Here is a 20157-nt window from a genome sequence, read left to right as displayed (position 1 = left end):
GCGTTAGGCAGAGAGACAGCAGGATGCCCGTGGAGTAGCTGATCCATCATTTCTTCCTGGAGATCGATCTCTTTTTAGATGACATTTTCCCCCAGAATAGAATGGACTCTTTTGCTATTCTGATATAAAAGTAATTCATACTTATTACAAAGGAATCAAACTCTTCAGAAAAGCACAAAGAAATAAAAAAAAATCCATAATCTTACCACCTGGAGATAACTTGTCAAAATTTCATGTATATTTCTACAGTTATTTTTTAGCGTATATATGAACATCCCTCTCCCTGTCTTTTTCCGAGTATGATACTGTTTTACAGTCTACTTGTTCTCTTAACCATCGCCCTCCGTCATCTTAATATGCCAGTACATTCACCACTCTTCCAGTGGCTGCCGAGTGCTCCGTCGAGTGGTTGTATAACAATTTTTCTCTAGACGGTGCATCGGTCAGGGTCCAGTTAGGAAAACAGAAACCACTTCAAGTGTTTTCAGTGGAGAAATTTAATACAGAGAGTTGGTTACGGAGGTGGAAGAGGAGAGAAGAGCAGGAAATTGTTCCTCTCCTGGGCTGGGGGCACCTGGGAGGCAGTGGTGATATGAGAGATCAGAAGCCAGGACTGTGGTGAGGGAGGCCCTGGGTGAGCGAGGACCATGGATGGCTGTCCACAGGGTTGGAGTCATGCTGAGATGCCACCTCAGCAGGGAGAGGTGGGGCGAAGCACCCCGGCCCATCCCTGTTCCCTGCCCTCCAACATCCCACCTGGGTCTCCCATTGCTGCAGCCAGAGGTCAAGAGAGTTGGGAAATGTCTTTCCCTCTGACACAGAGCAGAGGAAGAGCAAGGAGTTGTTCTCAGATCAAACAGGCAAGTGACTGGCACAGATGAGCATTGGGTAACTTAGTCCAACGGTTTTACTAACCGCCAGCACTGTGCTTAGCACTGTGTGTATTATCATTTTCATCCTCATGGCTCAGGGAACAGCATCCCATTTCTTCTTTTTAAAAGATATTTTTATTGATTTCAGAGAGGAAGGGAGAGGGAGAGAGAGATAGAAACATCAATGATGAGAGACAAGCCCTGTGTCCCTGGCTGGGAGCAGAAGTCGCTCTTGGAGGAAGAGAGGCTTATTAAAACTGCCCTGTCCGGGCTTATGCGAATATGTGATTTTGGTTGTTAGGAAGATTTCAGAGATGGTGGTTAAATGGATGGACTCTCGTTCCCTTCAGCAAAGTCCCACTTCCCCTCCGGTCTGTGTGCCCATGACAACAGGGACCTCATCTATATCAGTTTTTGCTTATGATTGTATTTCTAGGTCTTAGCACAGAACGTGGGAGAAGCGACAAATATTTATTTGGGACTGAGGATACAAACTGGCCTATAAGCTAATTCCATTTTACAGCCAAGTTAGATAACCATGAAGTGACGGAGTTGGACAAGGATGAGGTCTGTCTTGGCACCTGAGGGGTCCTGCTGAGGAGTGTGTGTGCCCGGTGCATTTCGAGACTCCTCACTTTTCCAGGTTTTGTGGGGCCTGGAGCTAATACAGCGTAGGGGCCCTCCTTATGAAAAAGGACGCAATATTATATATACAAACTTAGGAGTAGAATTATTTGTTTTTTAGGCTGAGAAAATAAATCATCAGAAAATTACAAATTTAAAAAGAAGCTGACAGACATGACAAACATGATCCAGTCTGGAAAATAACAGATTTATATTATAAATTAACCACTGACACACCTCTGTAATCAATTTGTCGTGTGTGTGTGTGTGTGTGTGTGTGTGTGTGTGTGTTTTCTGCATGCTCTGGTTGTCTCTTTATATAACATTAATTTCATAATATTTTCTACAGAGAGATTAGAAAGATAATTCAGTCTTCCCTCTAGCATGGCTGATGAAATTTGTTTTTTATTTTTGATGATTGCATGAACAAAGCACCTGATTTCTCACACAAATATATGCTACTCACTGTTGTAATGTATCCCTCATGCGCAGAGATTCCGAATAACCCTAGGTCATGTGACTCCCACCAAGATGTAAAGGAATAAAGCATGCGCGTTTGTAATTAATTGCTCATGCTTCATTCTCGAGGGTGCTCCTGGTGGGAGAGAACTTGCATTCTGAACAGGCATTAACAAGCACTGTTTTACGTGGCTGATGTCTTGCTGTCTTGAATTTGTCTCCGTATGTTTAAGACTTCTTTTCTTCTCTACCCACATACTTCGCTGCTGGGCACTGAGGGGCATGTTTCTATCTTGACATGACTTTTGGCCCTGTTCTTGGGTGTCACCAGGACACCGTGTGCATGGTAACACTTCGGAAAGCCATTCCCAGACCACTATACTTGTACATAGAAGTGCCCCCAAACTACCTAATTCATCCCAGTAAATTCTCCCTACTTATATCTCCACTGATTTCTCTTAGCGGGATTCCAGTGCTATCTGGAGAAGGTAGACTGTGACAGAGTGGAATGTGGCATGGGAGGAGAGAGTCTTAATTGACTGTGGTAAAATCTTACTTTTGTCCATTTTATGCAAATGTATGTCCACGTGAGCACCTTGCTAGGCCCGACCCAAGGTTTTGGAAGGAGAGTGTTTGAGAAGGGTCCCTGAGGCTTATTACCTTCTCAGCACACCTGGCTTGAGCCTAGGGGGATCTCTAGGTCCTTTGGGCTGCTTTGGCTGAAGTTGTCATGGAGCAATTGGATTTGAGCTGGGCACTAAGGAGATAGGACTGGGAGTAGCCTACAGGGAGGAGCCCTGTTTTTATAGAAGGTCATGACTAAACAGTCAGTAAGCAGCACAGACAATGAGGTGGAATAGCATAGAGGACAGGAGTGGCCATCTTGAGACCTGTCTGTGTCACCAATAACAGTCGAGCTGCTGACACTGAGTACTTCCTGTGGCTGGCACTGTACTAAGAGCTTTTCGGCCCTATCTTGGCGAATCTCCCAGTGATGCATTGAATTGTGGCTTCCAGAAGGATCTGTTAAAGTCCTAACCCCTGGTACCTCTGAGTGTGATCTGATTCAGAAAGAGTTTTTTTACAGATGTAATCAAGATAATCATTCCTTTCCTACCTTCAGTGTCAGGTGTGGATTCAAGCCTTTGAACATCAAGGTCATTAGAGTAGACCCTGATCCAATGTAGCTGGTATTCTTGTAAGGATAGAAGGGACACAGACAGAGACAAAGGAGAGTAAATGCTGTACATGGCAGAGGCAGAGACTGCAGTGCTGCAGCCACAACCCAAAGAATGCCAGGATTTCCGTCAAACACAAGAGGCAAGGAAGGATTCCCCTCTACAGGTTTTAGGGAGAGCATGGCTCTGCTGACACCTTGATTTTAGAGTTCTAGCCCCGCAAACTGTGAGATAATAAGCTTCTATTGTTTCCAGACATCCAGTTTGTGGTATTGTATTGTAGCATCCCTGTTGAAACTCCCCAACAACCAAGAGCTAGATGACATTATAGTCCCTGCTGGCTGATGTGGGAGCTGAGGCACAGACAGGGTGAGTCACTTGTTGAGGTCACACAGCCAGTCATGGTAGAGCCTGGTCAGCGTCTCTCCCCTCTGCTCTAGAGAGGGGCTATCCTGGTGGAACCTGCGTGACCAATGGGTCACTGGCCAGAGCAGCTTACAGACTTTGCTCCTTGGTGAACCAAGACAACCTGCCTGCTCGCCCTCAAGCTGGGAGCTGCTTCCCCATCAGGTCTGCTGGTTCCCAACATTGCAGACGTCACCACAGTGCCTTCTGGGGGGGACATTCCCAATTAGTTGTCACCATAAAAATCCTCTTCCTGACTGTCCCACACATTCTGCAGCACACATAAAACTGCTGAACTTGGCGAAGCCCGTGCCTTCCCTGTGCTGAGAGTCTTCTAGAAGGCTATGGAGCCTATGAGGAAATGCAGCTGCTGCAGGGCTTGTGTACCCCTGTTAACAAGTTTATGGCAAACCTGCTGTGCCAGGGCCTGGGAGAGGTGCTGTGGGAGATGCCGAGATAAACAAAACATCCTTCCTTTCCTACCTCCAGTGTCAGGTGTGGATTCAAGCATTTGAACATCAAAATCTAGTTTCTCATCAATAAAAATACTTCAATATTTTTTTTTACTGTCAATAATGGTGTCTTTTCCATTTTCAGTTGGTAAAGGCTTTAATGTTTAAATTTTATTCTCTTTGGTCTTGTTTATAATTCCTGTTTCCTTATTCAGTAACAGTATTTATTGAGCACCTACTTTGGACCAGCCCTGTATCTGTTCTGAAAATAGAGTGGTGGAAGTGTGCGGAACAGTTGGCCTTATAACTCCCCTCTTTTATGCACTGAGACAGGTGACAGGGTAGGAAACGGAGATGCACTATTGAGTTCTTTAACCTTGAGTCATGAACTCCTAATGGATGTGAGAGTTCATGGATACATTAGAGGGTGTACAAACCCCTGAAACTATTTGTGATGCATTTGTATAAATATGTGCTTTTTTTTTCTTGGAAGGGATCATATAGTTTAATTAGACTTTCAATGGGATCTAAAATGGATTTAAAGGAACCTTAAGGTTAACTCCTTTTGTAAAGTGAAGTAATCTTCTACACTATGCATGCCCTTCCACACTTTATCTATTGGAAACTATTAAAAATCTAACTTTATTTCCCCCTTTGCCTTTACATTGGTTCTAAAAGGTCCATTTCCATGAGGTAGGGCTAGCCTGAATTTCTGCTAGTCTGTTTATAGATCCTGCAATGATCCAGTAGTAAGTTCAGGTGATTTGTAGGATGCCTCTTCAAGAGCTCATTCATTGTTACAACAGTTGGAAGCACATTGTTTTAGAAACATCACGACCCCAGCACTATGGGCCACTTAGAGTGTGCTGCTCATGAATGTCAGTCACCACTTAATAGCCCTCGCCACCCTCTCAGCATTTAAAATATGTACCTATGACTCTGAAACCATACTGCTTAGAGAAAATTTGTGAATCTGGACTTGTCAAAATCCAAACTTGAAATCAGACCCCTCCCTCACTCCCTCCCTCCCTCCCTCCCTTCCTTCCTTCCTTTCTTCCTTCCTTCTTCACCCAAGGATATTTTCCCATTGATTTCTACAGAGGGTAGAAGGAAGGGAGAGAGATAGAGAGAGAGAAACGTTGAGGTGAGAGAGACACCTCAACTGGTTGTGTCCTACACATACCCCGACCTGGGACTGGGGATTGAGTCTGCAACCCAGGTACGTGCCCTTGACCAGAATTGAACTTGGGACCCTTTGATCCCCAGGTCAATGCTCTATCCACCGAGCCAAACCAGCTAGGGCAGACTGATTTATTTTATTCTCTAGATTGTCTTTGCTTATGTACAGGAGATTGCCAGTAAATTGTGTGATTCTTCTTCCTTCTGTGCCTTGAGTAGTCCTTGCAAAAAACGAGAACATGCTTAGAACAATAATGATGAAATATTTGAGTGTGCTCACTGACAGAGTTCCTAATGGTCTCAATCAGACTTCATGCCTAAGAAAAAGGAAATGAGGAAATATTGCTTTAGTATTTACTATTGTTCCAGAATAGACCAGGGGGAACTGATGGTGGAGGTGGAAGGGAGGTTCACATGGAGCTATTCCTATTTCTGAAGGCGCTTAAAACTGGTGTTGGCAGAGAACATTGCTTCTAGTCCTGCCCCAAATAGCACCCCCTGTGGCTGCCCCTGGTGTACATAGTAGGATTGTCATGGATGCCTCTTAGTTCATACATTTTTTTGAATAACACAATCACTAATGGATCATGGACACCCACGGGCGGCTATAGGGACCTGCTATTTGATAGATATCTAACGACAGATCCTGAAAGTGTGAGTAGAGATGAACCATCTATTGGTGGTAAAGGGGAGGTGAACAACCCAGGTGGGGGTTCCAAGGGGGTGTCAGAGTCCACAGGAGGCATGGATAAGAGAACATGGGTAAAAGTCAGTTAATGGACTGGAAGTTTCTCAAGGATATGTCTCTCTTCCCTGTTTGAGGATGAGCCTATTCTTTTATCAAGATCTCATAGTTTTAGACTAGACTCCTAAAGCAGTTTCTTCTCTCTGAGAAACAAACCCATTGGCTTAGGTGTGCCAGAAGAAACTAGAAGGAAATTGGTCCTTGAAAGAAGATACTGCAGTTGGTAAAATTTGTATTTTTTGCTTGAGGGAACTCCCTAGTTACTGGAGCATGGGGTAGTTAGAAGTCAAGCATAACAAACAAAACAAAAAAATCTGTGCTATTAGTGAATTGAGGAGTTGGAGGACAGAGTTTAGAGCTGCCATAACAACTGGAAAATGAAGGAGGAAATGTTAGAAATGAGGGCAACCACTGAAGGGGCAGCATGAAAATCATTGTTAACTTTGCTCAAATCATTCACTAACTTCTGAGCTCACATGAATGGGGAGACTCCAAGGTTCCTAGCAAAAAACAACAGCTGAACAGTGGAAGGAACTGAGAAATTTTAGCTGGTACCCTTGTTAGGGGAAACTGACTTTGGAGTTTGAACTAGCCCAATTAACTACCTGCTACAATATAAAAATGAATATTTCCCCCCAAAGATAAAATAATTTAGGCCCTCTTAATGTATTATACTACATAATAAAAATTACTAGAAGAAATAGGAATGTATAAACTGTGGCTAAGAGATAAGACAAACTAACTGATCCTGAGATGATCCAGATGTTGGAATTAGGAGATAAATGCTTTAAAGCAACTATTATAAATATTTTCAAAGATTTAAAGGGCAAGGCAGTCTTAATGAATAAACAGATTGAGGAATCTAAACAGAGAAATGAAAACTATTTAAAAAATGGAAATTCCAGTGTTGAAATGTATCTGAAATTAATAGTTTATTAGATGGGGTTAACAGCATATTAAAAATGGTAGAAGAAAGAGTCACTGAACCTGAAGTTAGATCAAGTAAAAATATATACAATCTGAAAAACATTAAAAAGTTAGGAAAAATTTAACAGAGCATTAGCGATAGTGGAACAATATAAAATGGCCTAATCTATATGTAATTGGAATCTAAGACAAGAGAGAATGGCGCAGAAAAAATATTTGGAGACATATGACCTGATATTCCCAAAATTGGTGAAACAAAATCAACTTACAGAGACAAGTTCAGCAAACGCAAAGCAGGATAAATACAAAGAAAGCTGCTGTTTACATAATAGTCAAAGTATTAAAAACAAAGAAAGATAAGTTTTGAAAGCAGCCAGAAAGGTTAAAATGACATAATACATATGGTGAAAATAATGATATTACTAGTAAAAGACTGACTCCTTATTAGAAGTAATGGAGACCAGATGACAATGCCATAACATTTAAAATACTAAAAGAACATGAAAAAAAAAAATCTGTCAACCCTTAAGATCTGTATTCAACAACCCTATATAATAAAAGCCTAATATGCTAAGTGTCCAGTTGTCTGGTTATCCGTTCAGACAATCAAAGTGTAATATGCTAATGATATGCCAAGACCACTCAACCACTCGTTATGATGTGCACTGACCACTAAGGGGCAAACAGTCAACCAGCCAACTGGTCACTATCATGTGCACTGACCACCAGGGGGTAGACACTCCGACTGGTAGGTGAGCTTGCTGCTGTTGTCTGGTAGATAGGGACTGAGCAAGATGGGCCAGACATGCCATGGAGCCCTTCCGCAGTCCCTTCCCAGCTGGCCAACTTCCCACATCCCTCCCTGTCTCTGATAATGCACTGGTGGGGTCCCTCTTCCTGGCCTGCACGCTCTTGCAATCCGGGACCCCTTGGGGGATGTCAGAGAGCCAGTTTTGGCCCGATCCAGTATGCCAGGCTGAGGGACCCCACTGGTGCACGAATTCATGCACTGGGCCTCTGGTAATGTACATAAAAATGAAAGTGAAATATTTTCAGAGAAGTAAAAGCAGAAAATGTGTCAACAGCATAATTGTATCATGCTAAAGGAAGTTCTTCAAGTTGAAGGGAAGGGGCTCCTACTGACAACATAGATCTGCAGGAATGAATTTATATACATAAACAGTTATATATTTTTTTTCTTGATTTAAAATAAATATAGCTATTTAAAATAAAAGGTAAACCACTGTTTTAGTTTATAATGTATGTCCCTTTGGGTTATTGCACATGGAGTGTTTGCCTTTGTCATAAAATAAGACTAGAATTTTAAAAGATTGAAATCTTAGAGTTTGCCCTCAAACCACAGTGGAATTGAATTAGAAGTCAGTGTTTAGAAAATCCCAAATAAATGGAATTTAAATGATGCTGTGTCTGGAGTCCCCACAAGAGGTCTGGGAAGGCCCCTTTCTGGTGTCCAAAGCCACAGGATACCCTGCACTCAGGGTTGGTTAGTCCATCACAGTGAGAGGGGAAGACAGTGGCATTCACCAAGTTCTCACTTGTTACAAAGTACCTTAGATGCCTAACTCCTGTAATCCTTACAGGGCTATCCCTGTGTGAGAGCTAGGATCAAGTGACTTGCCCAGCGTTTCATAGGTAGGTGGGAGAGCCGAGGTGGGGCCAGGTCTGACTCCAGAGGCCCTTCCCTGGGCCACATTAAAGTGTGGTCCCTTCATCACATTTGTATAGTTGCATTTCATTTCCTGATGAGATTTTGGATAAACATAAAAATCTGTTCATTGTCTACCTTTACATCTTACAGCTATACTTTTTCCACTTCATATAATTGTTATATTTTCATTAATATTAAGTATTCGCAGAAATCTTCCTTTCACACCTCAGTTGAAGGGATCTGCTGGTCTCCTAGATTTAGGTGAGAGAACCTCTGAAACACGTGTATATATGTGTGTATGCACATAAATGTATATATTTATGTGCATAAATGTGTACGCACATGGGTATATGTGTATGTATAGATGCATGCACACACATGTATTTATGTATATATGTATATACTAGAGGCCCAGTACACGAATTCATGCATGGGAGGGGTCCGGCCGACCCAGCCCCAATCAGAGCAGATCAGGGCTGGGCCTGTCGGGAGGAGGAGATGGCTAAAGGTTGGCCAGCCAGCCCACCCTGATCAGACTGATCAGGGCTGGGCCAGCTGTGGGGAGGGGCTGTGGGTGATTGGCCGGTGGGCCCCGCCCCTGATTGGGGTTTGGGGGCCGACTGGGGGCAGGGCCAGCCACAGGGAGGGGCTGTGGGCAGTGGGCTAACCAGCCCCACCCCCGAATGGGGTAAAGGGTTCTGACCAGGGGCCAGTGGCCTGGGGGAGAGGCCATGGATGGTTGGCCAGCCAGCCCCACCCCCTATTGGGGTGGGAGGTGTGATCAGGGGTGGGGCGGCCATGGGGAGGGGCTACAAGAGGTTGGCCTGCCAGCCCCACCCCCTATTGGAGTTGGGGGGAAATTGGGGGTGGGACTGGCCATAGGGAAGGGCTGTGGGCAGTGGGCCAGCTGGCCCCGCCCTTGAACAAGGGTGGGGAGCGATCAGGGGTGGGGCCGGCCAGGGGGGAGGTGCTGCAGGCCGATCAGGGTGGTGGGGGTCCATCGGAGGTGGGGCCAGCCAGGGGAAGGGGCTACAGGAGGTTGGCCAGTCGGCCCTGCCCCCTATTGGGGTGGGGAAGGCCATTAGGGGTGGACCAGCCACGGGGAGGGGCTGTGGGCCAATCAGGGTCATGGGGGCGGGACTGGCCAGGGGGAGGGGATGAAGGAGGTTGGCTGGCCAGCCCCACCCCCTATTGGGATTGGGGGGCAATCAGGGTTGGGGCCAACCAGGGGGAAGGGTTGTGGGTCAGTCAGGTTGGTGGGGGCACATAGAGGGCGGAGATGGCCAGGGGGAGGGGCTGTGGTCCTATTGTTGTGGGGTGGGCCAATCAGGGGTGGGCTGGCTGGGGGGAGAGGCCGCAGGAGGTTGGCTGGACAGCCCCACCTCCTGATCAGGCCAGTTTGCTGGCTACAGTGGGCATCATAGCAACTGGTCACCGGTTGTTACGGTCGTTACAGATGCTGGCTTTTTATATATATAGATTATACAAATAACATACAAATTATATATTTAATATATACAATATATATTTTTGTCTCTTCTTTGGTCTTTCCTTGAGGTTTTCTCAGGTTAACATTCTTTAAGCAGGTTAACCCTGCCACTCCCCCTTTTGCTGGAGGGCTCAGCTACCTCCTTTCAAAGCCTGGGGTGGAGGTCTGTGCTCTTTGGCCTGTGTGCTTCATCAAGGCCAGGTCCCGGTCCCTGCTGTATGCGACTGTGTCAAGCTCCTGCCTGGTGTTGAGTGCACCTTTTAACCTGTCTCCCTGGGATGATGAATGGCACTTGTGGAGCGTCAGGCACCTCCACCAGAGAGCCCTAAACTGGGATTTATCTGTGCTTGTCACGGATGAGTGCTGTGCACACAGGGGGCCTGCATTAGTGTCAGGCCAGTGGGAAAGCCTTTCCATCTACGGTTCACTGGGCAGCACTTGTCAAACAGTACTGCTCACAGCCCGGGTGCACCTTTAGTGCACATGGGTCAGCGGTGCCACCCTCTAACTGCCCATTGCAACTTCGCTGTGGCCTGGACACCCTTCCTGGCTGCTTTCTCATAACTCTTATAACTAGAGATTATGTCCTTCAACTCAGCATAGGCTCAGATTTGAATCCTGGCTTGCCCTCCATCTACCTACCTGATGTGGCATTTGAGACACCATACTGAGTTTCTGTGCTTTAGTTTCTTTGCCTTCTTAACAGGAATAATAATAAAGTCCACCTTCTGAGTTGTTCAGAGATTCAGGAAGGTGATACCCTAGGGAAATCCCTGTGTAAAAGGAAGTCACGTCATTTTGCCTTTGTTGCTTTATATTTGATTTAACCCCACTGATATTTGATTGATATAAATCAGAGGCTGCTTGCGTCCAACAATACCTTTTAATTTATCAGTAAAAATGCATTATCTAAGCATGCTTGGTTGGTGAAGTAGAGTGTACCCCCAATTCCCTGATGCCAGCATTATAAATAATGTTTAAGTTGGCCTTTATTGGGGGAGTTGGGAGATATGTAGCTACTTTGGAAAGTACTGGGAGTTTTCATCCTTAGCCTCTGCTGCAATTGTAAAATTGTCAGAAATGATGGAGTTATATTTCTTAAATGAAAGAAGTCGAATATGAGTCATTGGTTGGCCCTGTGGCGGAGCTCCTTGGATCCAGGAGTTGTGAAGAAATAAAGACATGACCATCTCTGTTTGAATGGGTATTAGCTCTGTGAAAGGTAGAGAGTAGGGGCAGATATAAGACTTTGTGGAGGTGATGCTATTAGGGCTACATGGTGACAACTGAGTAGGTTAATGTGAAGAATATTGATTTATAACTGCAAGGTATACAGATGTGTATTGTAAAATATTGGGGAACTTTTGCTGTGTATCTATGTACTTATTCAGAATATTTTTACTGCATCTCTCCTTTGGGCCAGGCATGGATACATCAGTAAACAGGATAGTATTCCTGTCCTCATGCAGCTTAAGTCCCAAGGAGAGCAGAGGAAGACAGAGAATACATATCTGATAAATACTACAGTGAAAAAGAAAGGGAGGGAAATTGGTACCAAGAGTAGTGGCTTGTGGGGGTAAAAGAGGCATTTATAAAAAGGTGATAGTGAAGGAAGGACTCATTTATAAAGGATAATTGAGCAGAAATCTCAGGAAAGAGAGACTAAGCCATGTCAATATCTGAAGAAAGAACATTTCAGGTGAGAAAACAGCTGGTGCAAAGGTCCTGAGGCAGGAGAGTGCTATGTTGCTGTAACAGAAGGAGCAGAGTGAGCACAAGGGGGTGCTGGAGAGTAGGAGGAGCAATGAGGGCCAAGTCCTGCAGTGTGTGGTTGGCCCTGGAACCTTTATCTTTCTCTGTAATGCTGGGTTTCTTTATCTATGGAACCCTACATATGGATGCCAATTGATATGTAAAAAATCATTACAATTTTAGGAGCTTAGGGTAAGGGAGTTGATAATTCTGTTATCTCTTTGTGTTTTAGGTCGAGCTCATATATTGTGGAGGCAGCATATTGTAACGGAAACAACATGGTGTTGACATTGTAGGATGTGTGTTCAAATCTTGACTCTGTACTATGCAGTCCTGTGACTTGGACTTTGGGCACATCATTTAGGCTCTTTGAGCCTCAGTTTCCTCATCCATAAAACTTACCTGATAGAATTTTTGAGAATAGTAAGCACTCAGACCATCCATATATACATATATATTTGAGAGGGTGTGGGGAGGGGGAGAGAGAGGAGAATTGCTGAGAAGCCAAAGGTGGAAAGGAATATGGTCTAATCCAATTAACTTCTGATTTTTTTCCTTAAATGCTACTGTTCCATTTAGAGCTCCATGATTCAATAAATAAACCAATAGACACGTGTGGCCATTTAAGTTAAAATTAATTGAAGCAAAATGAGATTAAACATTTAATGCCTCAGTCATACTAGTTATATTTCAAGTGCTCATTACCCACATGTGGCCACTGCGCTGGCAGTGCAGACGGCAGATCATTTCCATCATCACCAAAAGGTCAATTGGGCAGCGCCGCTCTGGGGCAGGGCAGGCGTGTTTCTCCTGGGCTCTCATCCAGGTGTGAGGTGAGGTGCGAATGCCTTTCCTGGTGGTGGCGTTTCATAATGCTGTCTGCGCACCTCTGTGAGCTGGTCCCAGTCAATGGGGAGCGGATGGGGTGGGATTTCTAAGCCCTGGGACAGAGTTTCCAAGTCAGACTTTTTGAAGGCAAGGCCAGGGGTCTCTCTTAACCATTCCCTCTGGGATCCCAGTGCAGGCTAAAGCTTTCATTTGGGTCTCTAACGGGCATTGTCAGAACTAATTAGGGCATGTTGAACATCCTAAGATGCTTTGATGAGAATTGCAGAATAATATTACTAATTGCATATTGCTTTGGCGAGTCTATTGTCTTCCTCCTGGTCCACTTGAAATGAGACTAATCTGTTGGTTTGTTAGCTCCTCTCCAGATGCATTCCATGTGCTCTCATAAAAGTTGTCTACGTGGTGTTGTTTTTGTATTTCAACATATTCCTGAAATGAATAGCCCTCTGTGTTGGCTTATTAGATTTGTTTATGAAAAATAAGCCTAATACCCAACGGCCTATAGTAGACATTGAAAAAACAACCCACAAACCAATCAGAGAATTCAGTTAAACAACAGTGGCCACAGTTTCCTTACAGGATTGTGCCAGATGGGCAGTGGCCACAGGGGATACCTAGACCAAGAAGATAAACAAGATTAAAATGAAATTATTTCTCATTCCAAGTCAGGATTTTCTACTGTGTTTGCAGCAGCGACTCTGGGGAAACAGCCTGCGAGAAGTTCACTGTCGCTGCTCGCTGTGTGTGTGTGTGTGCAGCGATAAATCAGTGGATTTATGGATTTAATTTCCTCTTCCTATCTGAAGATGGGAATTTAAAAGTTAAGGTGTGTATCTACAGGTAGTAAAATGCCATTTTGTTCTTCCTTACTGGCTGAGTCTTGCACAGAATTAAAATTGCAGGAAAATCTTGTTAAAGATGGGTCAACATTCATTACGCCATGGAGATTCAGTTGCAGTCCAGAGGCCTGGCTGTGCATTCAGCTTTGCCGGGGAAGGGCTGCGTGCTGACAGCAGTTTGCTCTGGAAGAGGATGGGTGGCTCAGTTGCTTCTGGTCACGTCTGCACCCCTGGTAGCTGCACCAGCATTTTGGTCGGGCTCCCTTCCACCTTTCCTTTTCTTCACCTGTCCCAGTGAGCGGGGACAGCACAGTTTTCTCAGGGAACATACTGCCTTTCTTTCCGGGAAGGTCGGGGGCTTTAGCTTAAGATGGTTCCCACTTGAAACCCTCTTTAGAGGTAATTCAGACTGCTTGGCCTAACCCCCCGGCCCCTTCCACCAGTTTGCCTTGTTTTGGAAAATGTCCCTACATGGTCCTTTATTCAGAGACCTCTCCTGTGTTAGACTCTTATGGTTGCAAGGGAACATAACCCAATTCAGACAAGCTTAAGGAAAGCCGAGTTCTGTTCCACATAACTTGCAAGTCAGGCAGGGCTGCACCCAGGGCACCGTCCCGCTTTCTCTCCACCTCTTGGCTGCAGCTCCTTGACACACTGGCTGCATTCTCAGACATGGTTTTCCCATGGGTCTGGGAAGATGTTCTGGGGACGTTCCCAGCCAGCTCTTCCTAATAGAGTCATGCGGAGAGAACAGACCCGTGCCCTGTGTGAGCCGACCCCAGTTCATTCACTTGGCTATTGCTGCACGTTTGAGTTGCTTCAAGTGAGGGTCCTTTTGAGTGTCACTGCTTATGAACATTGTTGTTTGTGTCTTTTTGTAAATCGGTACTCATTTCTGTTTGGTGTGTTCCTGGGGGTGGAGTCTCTGGGTCAGGAAGTATCTGTCGAGCAGTTTTCTGAAGTGGCTGTACTTCTACTCTCCTGCCAGCAGTGAATCCGAGTTGAGGTCCTCCGCCACTTTTCCTACTTTTCCATCGTTTAACACAGAGAGGCTTACAGTTGTGCATGTGGAAAATCATACAATAATTAAAAAGTAACAATACAAGAATAAACTCTGTTTCACATACTCACAACTGTAAACCTACATGTAGATTAGCCCTACTCGTGGAATATTTTGGCCTAGGGGTATCCTATGGTGTGAAATGCCTGTTCAACTCTTTTGTCCCTTTGAATTGGATTGTTGTCTTTTTCTTATCAATTTGTATACAGTCTGTATATATTCTAGGTGTAAGCCATTTGTTGGTTGTAACTCATGCCAGTGTCTTCTCTCACTCTGTGCTTTGTTTCTTTCACTCTCCTTCTGGTGTTTTTTGATGAGGACGGTGCTTTATGAGTTTTCTCCTTTGCTTAACCATTTCCCTCACATATTTTAAAGCAACATCTAGGAAATATGATTTCCTGCCTCTGTTGAGCAGAGTGTACAGCTCTCTGTGGCTTTGTTCTGGCTTCAACCAACACATCTCCAGCTGGGAACCCTGTGGTCTTTCTTCCTGAATTGCTTTTTAAATGATAAAACAGAAGTACCTGCCCTCACCTCTGCCTCTGGCTTACATTTTAGAGTTTTTGTTTTTTTCCTCTTCTTTTTTTAAAGACTCTTAAGTCCCTGACTCTTTAGACCTGTTTAAAGACTGTGGAACCAGAGAATTCTGTGTTTTAAAGAAAAGCAACAGGCCAATCAAACATTCCCTTTAATTTTGTTCTCCTAAAATGGTAATATGATGGGAAGGCTTTGAAAAAGAAGAGGAATTGAGGGTTAAAATGCACATAAATGAGAATCATTTATTAAAAAATAATTCTACTTATAATGGCTACTCATTATGAGCACCAGTCTTTTTGCTAATCACTTTCCATAGATTATCTCATTTAGACTTTGTGAAGTCTATGAAGTTGGCCCATTAACAACCTCATTTTATAGATTGGAAAGTGAGGTTCTGTACCTCCAAGGTCATGCAGTCAATAAAATTGGAGCTGAGATTCAAAGTGGGCTCTGTTGGGCTCAGAGCTCAGTGCTCTGTCCGACTGCCCTGCTGGCGAAGATACAACCTTGCTCTTTACAAATTGGATCAAACCAATCAAACCACATTTCAGGCCTCTTCCTACCCATAGTTCAGTACTGGTGAAAAATTGGGTAGCTGCTCCTTTCCCACTTCTCCATCTCAGAAATAAATCCACGAGGCTGACTGTCTCCTTTTAAAGTTGTGCAGTGTCTCCTCATTCTGGAAGGCATTGCCTGGTGCCATCAGGAGGACCTGGAAGTTTTGTTCCCTGGTGCTATCAGGAGGACCTAGAAGTTTTGGGTAAAATATGGTGGCTTCAAGGCTTAGCAACAACTCAGCCTAGACTTAAGTCTGTGAAAATTATCGTGTGTCCAGGTTTCCCTGTTCAGTGTAGCCTGATGTCCAAGCTGAGCAGCAAACCTAGGAGAGGTCAGTGACTAGAATCTCAGCTTCTAGATCCTCTCTCTACTCATTGGTTGAAGACTCTTCCTTTCTAGGCCACTGACCAATCCTCACAGCTATGAGGGTGGGAGTTGGCCCTGGTTGGGGAGATAGGACACTCATTGGGAAAGCACTGAGTAGGACTCAGGCCTCTGTGCTGGGCTTTTTATATTGTCAAGACTTGGGACAAAGTTAGGGTGGTATATGTCCAAGGGCTCCCAAGTCTCTTAGGTTCCTGGTTTATGGCTGGAAGGGAGTAACAGCTGCCATTACCTGTTCTTTCTGAGTGTCAGTAGCACTGTGCCTTGAGTAGCACAATTTACCACAGTTGATTTAGAAGCTACCTGTATATTGTGGAGCCTTGTTCATGGAAGGAGAAAAGCATACAGAGGATGGGGGCTGGACCTGGCTCCCTCTCGTTGTGTGATGGAGGCTCCTTCAGTGCTCCGAGGGCCATAGCAGTGGTGAATTCAGTCTCTCAGGGACTGTTGTAGCTCAGCGCCTTGTCATTTGTGGGTGACTCTTGCCACTTTCCTTTTCTTCTCAACCATGGGTCTTGCCTTCCTGTGCTCCCACTTGGCTATTGATTACCTCTTGCAAAGGGACTCCTATTTACATTTAACTTGAAAATCGTATTTTCTCAATTTTATGGCTTGTGACTTCCACCCGCCCATTACTTCTCTCCCCATGTAGATAACACCTAAAACATAAACAGCTGTTTTCTGGGTAATCTCCCACATTGCCTTCTGAACAATTTAGCAGTTGCAAGGGCCATGGGAATGACTGCCCTAGCCTGAGCCAGCCGTCCGTAGACATCACCGCAGTGGCAGCATAAAGATGGGCTGTTCAGGGAGTTCAGAGCTTAGTAATTGCTGAGAGCAATTTGCTTTCTCTTCTCATTAGTGTCTGTCTCTAGACCCAAGTGCAGAATCTTTAAGGGGCAACTGAGAACAATCTTGTCCTTAGAGTTGGAGGTGCAAAAAGGAGGGGGAAAAAAGAGTTTCATTCACTGGTTAACTAGTCTCTAACAATTTAACTAAGTTTTTGCCCACTGAAGTCTCGGGAAGACATGGATAGTGTATTTTTTTCCAGTTGGGTAGGATGTAGGAGAAAGGAAGTCTCATGGGCCCCCTTTCCCAGCACTGTCTCTCGTGGAAGTGTTGCCAAACGCTGAGGCAGAGCCAGTCCCTGTGTTGTAGGACCTTCTGCAGCATGTGGCTCAGCTTGCCTCTTGCAAGTTTTGACCACGAAGTCTGTGCCCAGGAGGTGGAGTGTGGGGCATGGCACACCTGGGTAGTCTCAGGGCTGGGCCCAGCCGTCTTCTGCTGGGGACTCTGGGCAGAAACAGTTTACATCATGACATCGTAAGTCTCCTGATGATTGGGGGGTTGGGTGGGGTGATGGCCTAGGAAGCATAGGTCAGGGGAACTGTTGGGGGAGGAGCTGGCAGAGCCCCTGAAGAGCAGTCACACTGGGTCTTGCCCATTTTGCTTTCAGGATAAGAGTCTCTTTTTGTTGAGGCTGGAACCTATACCATATACCAGGTGTACTGGTGAATAATGCAGATTTTTTTTTCAATAGATGGAGTTACACATATGTTGATATATATGTGATTTGATATGGATACTATTTTGTTATATTGACAACAAGCTTCAAAACTTCATGTGTCAAATTTTCTGAAGGTGTTAACGTCATAGATATTTTTACGCTTAAAAATGTTGAATTTCGTGCCAAAAAAAAGAGCATTTGCAGGAAGTTTTAATTCATTATTTTGAAGAAAAAGTTATCGTATACTTCAGGAAGCTTATGGTGAACATGCTCCATCTCAAGATACTCGTGAACGCTGGTTTAAACGCTTTAAAAGTGATGATTTCAATGTGAAAGACAAAGAACGTCCAGGTCAACTGAAAAAGTTTGAAGACCAACAATTACAAGCATTATTGGATGAAGATGCGTGTCAAACTCAAAAACAACTTGCAGAAAGATTAAATGTTGCTCAGCAAACAATTTCCAATCGTTTACAAGCAATGGAAAAGATTTTAAAGGAAGGAAAATGGGTGCCATATCAACTGAATGAAAGACAAATGGAAAACCGAAAAGTCATCAGTAACATGTTGCTTCAACGACACGAAAGAAAGTCTTTTTTGCATCAAATTGTGACTGGCGATGAAAAGTGGATTTATTTTGAGAATCCCAAATGCACAAAATCATGGGTTTATCCAGGTCAACCATCAACATGGACTACAAGGCCAAATCACTTTGGAAAGAAGACGATGCTCTGGGTTTGGTGGGATGAGGAAGGTGTGGTGTATTATGAACTTCTAAAACCAGAGGAAACCGTTAATACTGATTGCTACCGACAACAAATAATCAATTTGAACCACACTTTGATCGTAAAATGACCAGAATGGGCCAGAAGACACGGCAAAGTAATTTTGCTGCATGATAATGCACCATCACACACTTCCAAACCAGTTAAAGGCACGTTAAAAGTTCTTGCCTGGGAAGTATTAATCCACCCCCTGTATTCACCAGACCTGCTCCTTCAGATTACCACTTGTTTCCATCGATGGCACATTCACTTTCTGAGCAGCACTTCAAAATGTAGAAAGAAGTGGAAAATTGGGTCTCTGAATGGTTTGCCTCAAAACAAGAAAAGTTCTATTGGGACAGTATCCACAAATTACCTGAAAGATGGGGGAAATGTGTAGTTAGCAACAAACATTACTTTGAATAAAGCACTTTTGATGTATCTTGTGAAATTATCATGTTTTCTTTGATTACAAAATTCTCATTATTAACCAGTACACCTGGTAAACCTCAAGATGTTAGGGAAAGTCTCCAGCTGCTCCTGGCTTCCTTTAATAAACTCTTAGGTAAGTGATCACCAAATGTCCATTGAACTAAATAGAACTTGTGTAAATCTTCCTTTAAAATACCCATTTTCCACCATTACCACCCTTTGGAGTAATGAAACCCATTAATTCATACTGTGTGTGAAACAGTGGTCTTTCTTTCTCCTTAAACTCCATCCTGAGACTTGGGGGTGGTGGCGAGTTTGGTTTTCCTTCATGACTGAGGCTTGGTGTCCAGGTGCCTGTCACTGGCTGCCTTGCCACCTTCTTGCTCTGTGAGTCTACACACTTGACTCTATTCTGTCTCCACTGTTCCAGGCTGCAGGCTCCTCCCACATCCTGCCCTGTCCCCAGGAGGTACCCAGCAGGCCTGCTGCAGTCCCCCTGGGGAATTGGTGAGAAACAAGGAGGAGTCCTCTCTGATGGGTGCAGCCCTGCTCCCGGGTGTGGTTGAGGCAGCAGTGCACGTGGGATTTCAGCCCCCTCCTTCCTGACCAGGCATCTGTAAGTGAGCAGGCTGTGTGGCCATCCATGCGATTCCATGGACTCTCACATGGGAAGTCCATTGCCAGGGCTCCATACACTATAGGCGCCAACAGATACCGGTTCCTTCGACATCCCTTCTTACCCATACTAGAAATTCACTCTTGGCTGAAAAGAGCATTGCTGAGTTCAGCGTGGTTCTGAGGCCCTGGGATATAGTGGGAAGTTTATGATCTTTGAAAACCAGTTGGCCGAGGCTGTGATCCTGCCTGGCTTTGCACTTGGATACTTCACTTGGATACTTCAGCCAAGTGTGTGATCCCTAACACCTCAGCACCTCATTCCCTTTGTCTTTAAAATGGGACGACAAACAGCATCCACCACACAGGATGGGGGAGAGCATGAGAAGTGGTCTGCTCAGAGCAGGGCAGTGAACAGCCTGCGGGCAAACCCAGCTGAGGTCAGTGGTTTAGAATATTCTGTACATTTTTAATGAAGGAAGGAGAATGTGTGACAGAGTCTGGATGGGCCCACAAAGCCAAAAATATTTACTCTTTGGCCCTTTACAGACAAGTTTGCTGGCCCCTGGTTTGGAGGGTTGAGCCCCACCTGGCACTGGGTGGCAGCTCTACACAGGGGGTTCCTTCCTCATCTGTTACAGCTCTTTCCCCAGGGTTCCTCCCGCCCGAGCACTTGGTGCGAAAGGATTCATCACCAAGATCAGCCAGGAAGGCTGAGGCGGGCCTCCAGTGGACGCGAGCTCAGAAGGGAAATGGGCAGCAGTTCTGTGGTTTACGACTTTTGCCGCCTTTCAGTGTAAAACCCACTGAGGACGGCGTGTGCTTATGGTTACCCCAGGTGTGAGTAGCTTTTGATGATTTC

This window comes from Myotis brandtii, unplaced genomic scaffold (genome assembly GCF_000412655.1).
Source record: "Myotis brandtii unplaced genomic scaffold, ASM41265v1 scaffold668, whole genome shotgun sequence".
NCBI classification, from domain to species: Eukaryota; Metazoa; Chordata; class Mammalia; order Chiroptera; family Vespertilionidae; genus Myotis; species Myotis brandtii.
The sequence above is the reverse complement of the archived record's forward strand: the minus strand, read 5'-3'. Positions refer to the sequence as shown.